The 4,862-nt window shown below is 52.9% G+C and overlaps 1 long non-coding RNA gene across 1 annotated transcript in view; it reads left to right on the top strand.

Moving 5' to 3' along the window:
• Positions 1–4,136, top strand: part of LOC106723125 — a 9,948-nt gene extending 5,812 nt beyond the window's left edge. Inside the window, exons 2-3 of the long non-coding RNA XR_001359102.1 lie at positions 2,376–2,541; positions 4,090–4,136. This is a non-coding gene — a long non-coding RNA (uncharacterized LOC106723125). The remainder of the gene's footprint in view (positions 1–2,375; positions 2,542–4,089) is intronic.
• Positions 4,137–4,862: the final 726 nt, after the last annotated feature.

Raw genomic sequence — 4,862 nt, 5'->3', positions numbered from 1 at the left:
TGTAGCTTATATTTTATACTCCTCACCTTTCAACTAAATTTGTTTAGTTTCATAAGTAAGTTATACATTGTAACAATGTTAACAAGGGCAGGACTCAAACTGCCACTTCCCTGTATCAGGCTGGCCCCTGAAAGAGCGAGTGAATCGGTGATTGAATGTGTAACGTGATTGAATGTGTAACATGGAAGCAGGCAGCGATTAACACCTGGTAAACTGCAGATCAACCAAGGGAAGAACTCAATAGAAGACAATGTAACAACTAGGAAATCTCTAAACCTCACCGATCAAGGGCTAGAAGCCCTGGCCTGAGTTAATCAATGCCGGGGACCAACTTTTGGGCTGAATATCTCCAGATCAACTGCTCCCAGAGCCCTATTCAAAATTCATCAACCGACTCCCAAACCGGACCGTACACGTGGACAACCCCTGGGGCTGACAGATGCCGTCCAGTAGCCACCGAGGGGGAGGAAGTCCCATGAGGGTCAATGACCCCTGGCTTGGGCAAACCTGAAAACTGGGCAGTCACCAAAGTCTGCCAAGGACAGATAAAAGGCAGTGAAAAGTGACCCTCAGGGGTGCCCTCTCGATCTCCAACTCGACCAGACCTGTCCAGTCGGCAACCCCTTTCTGGAAGATAACACCACGCTGAAAGAAGCCTCAACGACAGACTCCAGCGCTTGTAGGATAGGTATACCTGACTCTTGTAGCTTGCTACTGTGTGTGTGCATGTGTGTGTGTGTGTGCATGTGTGTGTGTGGGGACCAGCCCCAAGGTTTATAATTTAATTTCATTACAGTGCTTCAATCTGCCTAATAAATCAGAATTTTAAGGATCCCGAGTTGGACATTTGTAGCCAATAAGAGCATACCACAGGGACCATGGGGTCCCAGCTCCAACCCACCCCGAGGGCTGGATGTGGGGGCTTATGCTGGCCTCTGTGCAGGGGGTGGGATTTTTGCTGCTGAAACCAGAAGCTAAATCAGTCTCACACCAAGCCCCCATGTCCCCAAAATTGACCAAGGTAGCACACTTCTCAGGGAGAGCACCCAAATATGCAGTGCTGATTGGAAGAAAATTGGGGCAATGGGAGCAGTCTCAGCATAAGCCCCCCTAAGCTAAACCAATCACAGGTCACAGTCCACGACTGCCCCCTGCTGTACCTTAGCAGTGGGGGGTCAGGAGGGTAAAACTGGTCTGAGGTGCTCTCTGGCGTCTTTAACTTGTAATAGCACAGTAACGAATTTCAAGCGCTAAACCCATTGTCTGCAAAATAGTCATGGGAGTCATCGCGGTACGTTGCAAGAGTAAAAAAACCCAAAGAATATATTTAGCTAGACCAAGTCAACAACGTGTCCAGGCACCCTCAGGAACCCCATCCCTGCACTGAGGAGGTCCCAGTCTGGGGGCAGGACCCTGCACACACTCACACCTCTAGAGAGCTCTTATTCACAGCAGTCACCACCATACATCCCATGGGTTGGCGTGTCCCAGACTCCTTCCTCCCTTTGCTCTGCACCTCCCAGCCATTCCCAGGTGCCATGGCTCCTCCCTGCTCCGAGTGGGGAGAGGCTGAGCTGCTTGAGTCTTATATTATGTCACTGGACGAAATTATTCGAAATTATTATCTTATTATTATCTTATATTATGTCACCAGCCATCGGGGCAGGCACTAAACTGCCAGGGAGCCTTTCCGTAAAGCCACAGCGCTGATAAAGACACTGGCCCTTCCCCATCAGAGCTGGTCTGGGCCAGCTGGAGCAGCCCCTCAGTGCACTGCTGGGGTCTGCAATGGGAAAAGAGACAGCCCAGCACACGGATCAGACCAGGCGGTCACCTGAACTGCTGCAATTAAGCAAACACTCTTGCCTCTCTCCCTGCTTGTCCCTGCACAAAGCTGAGCTGGCTTGACTGAGTTAATGGGACTGTGAAATCATCTTTCTTTCACGTCCGGACAAGAGTTTGGCAGAACTTCCTCTGGGACTGGCAGGTGCAGCCGTGTCCCGGGGTGAGTGAGGACCTCCCTGCCCTGTGAGGGCTGTTATGTGGGGCAGGACACACTTATCCATCTGATCTGAGTCCTGTTTCCAGTCATTTCTATTTGTTGGAAAAGGTCACAGAAACTCTTTAAAACATCACACAGTCCCCGGCATGCACCTTTTTCACTCTTCAGTTCAGACAGCAGGGCCTCTGGGGAAGGAAGGACTAGAGGTACCATTAGCACAGGTGGACTGTGATGAATATAAGGTGATGTTCTGTCAGAGGGGACACACACACAGGTCTGTATTAGCTTCTCTGCACATCACATCCCTGCTGCCTGGGACTGACCAGCTCCAGTGGATGGTTCAATCTGCCCCACTATTTCCTATCCCCTCTAGGACCTGCTCCAGCCCACCTGGCACAGAGACGTGTGGCAGAGGACCATCCAGCCTCCCGCTAGTGGGGAAGTAGATGGAGACAGCGAGGAAGAGGAGAACGACAGAGCACCAACAGTGACAGCAGCAGTGAGTCCTCCAGCGGGAGCGACAGCAGCATGGACAATGGGTGAATTGAGCCTGTGACTGCCATGGGGCAGGGATGAAGGAAATAGTTTGCCTTTGTACGGGTGCATGAGTGTGGATATTTTAATGGGTTTTGGTTTTCTTTGTGTTGTGATATTAGGAGTGTAGCTATATATAACCTCATATATAGAGAGCTATATTAAAAAAAAAAGTTAGGCTTAAATCAATTGCTGAGTATGGGCTCAGGATGGAAATATCTCCCAGGTCAGGATGGCTGGGACTGTGGGATGGTCAGTTCTACTGACTGGGATCATCAGGCATTTTTAACCCAAAAAATCCTTGCATCTGCAGGTGCCTAAGATGTTGTTGGGTCCCTTGTCTCTCCTGTTCTGGGGCAGACTGCAAGTTTTACTCCCTGGTGGGATTTTCCCCCTAATGGAAACTGTCCCCGGGGTCAGGGGTCTGTGTGGCAGTGCAGGGGAGGAGGGGCCAGGGCTGGATGTTCTTGTGGCCTTTTTGGCTAAACATCCATTGGATGACTGCCTGTGCTCACAAGGGACTGGAGTCCAGGGCCCATGCCCGAAGCTGTCCCAACTGCCCCAGGCTCCTGGCATGGAGATGAGGAAGGTGAAGTAGGTCAGCTGAGTGAGGCATTGACCTGGGCTCCACCCTAAAACTACTCCTGGCCGGGTGGGTATTCCCTGCCCCTAGTTGCAGGGATGATGTGGAGTAGCTGACATTGGGCCCAGGTTAGAGGAAACATATCCATGAATTGATGGGGGAGGAGGGGCCCTTGTCCAGCACATGCTCACATCAGCTGGGGCTTAGTGAATGAGGTGGGGCTGGGCCCGTGGTGCTGCACTTGGAGCTGGTCCCCCTGGGGTGCCTGCCTGGGATACATGTCCAGCAGGACACGGAGGCATCGGCATGTCTCACCATCACTGCTGAGCACAGCTGGAGACAGAGCATTTGAGCCCAAGCATGAGCTGTGTCTGAGAGTGGCCCTGCAGGACCCAAGTGCGATTTCTGTGTCCCTACAACTGTAGACACCAGGTCACATCACAGCCGTCGGCACCTCTAGGATCCCACTCCCACCCTCAGGAGATCCCTGCCGGCCAAATGCCACCCTTGGAGACCAGGGAGCAAACCAGTAGGGAGCACCCACAGTGCACAAGACACATCAGCACCCCAACGTGCAGTCCAGACCGTTCCTGTGGGGAGATCTCAGGCTGAGCACCCCAGCTTTCAGGAAGGAATTGCTGACTCTCCTCAGCACCACTTTGGCCATCATAGGTCCTAGCAGCCTCAGAAGACCGGATTTGGCCATAAGCACCTCCCCAGATCCTTTCCCAGCAGGATTGCTCACTGCAGTGTTTGGTTTGGGTCTTCACTGAGCTCCAGAGGCCTGAATCCTTTGTCCCTTCTCTGGCTTGGATGTGGGGTCTCATCTGCTCAGAAACTTCTCCCACGGGTTCAGTCCATGCCCCAGTGCTAGAGCCTTTCAGAGCTCCCGTCCGTCCTGCCCTGTCCCATCTCAGAGGAGCTCTCCTCTGCCCACACTCTCTCCAGCCTGTTACATTACCTTTCACAGCAAGAGAAAAGGCACCGGGCACAGCAGTCTCAGAAACAACACAGGACACAGACAAGCACCAGCATCCTCAGGATTGCCACCACTACAGCCAAAGCCACCACCATGGCAGACACCGGTGGGAAAAATTGATCTGCAAGGGAAAGTGTCATTCACTTGGCAGTCCTGAGTGAGTAAATGCACAAGGTTTGGGGGCAACCGTGGCTTTCCCTGGGACCCTCCTGATGGATTTTAGGCTGACGGGGATCATCCATGCTTCATGCTTAGTATACTGGAAACCCAAGCTCCAGCAGCCACTGCCTGCCCTAATGCAGCCACTGTCCTGCTCACTGCCCTGAGGCAACAGTGTGGTAAATCCAGAAATAAACTAGACCCAGAAGCACATGTCCTGGGTGCAGAAACCTCTATCAGCCTGCAGGAAGCGATAGCGACCTCCCCTTCCTCAGGGTATCATGGGATCCTCATGGGAAGTGGCTGCCTCCTCCAGCAGGTCACCAAAGACAAACACTGACCCTGCAGTCACAGGCTGACAGCTGAGCTCCGTGTCAGTGCGAGGGTGTCCCGAATCTCAGGGTGACCCGCTCATGCCAGGCAGCGCAGGCTGCACCCAGGTACTGAAGTGCTTGAGTGCCAGTCATGCAGCCACAGGCACTTATCTCCCGCAAGGATGCCGGCATTGAGTAAATGTCAGCCCGGGAGCTAGACCCCTCCTTGTCTGTCCCAGCAGCGTGTCCCCAGTGCTTTGTCAGTGGTTTCTAGATGTGGCCCTCAGGGGA

The sequence above is a fragment of the Alligator sinensis genome, unplaced genomic scaffold (genome assembly GCF_000455745.1).
Source record: "Alligator sinensis unplaced genomic scaffold, ASM45574v1 scaffold831_1, whole genome shotgun sequence".
Taxonomy (NCBI): domain Eukaryota; kingdom Metazoa; phylum Chordata; order Crocodylia; family Alligatoridae; genus Alligator; species Alligator sinensis.
The sequence above is the reverse complement of the archived record's forward strand: the minus strand, read 5'-3'. Positions and strand labels throughout refer to the sequence as shown.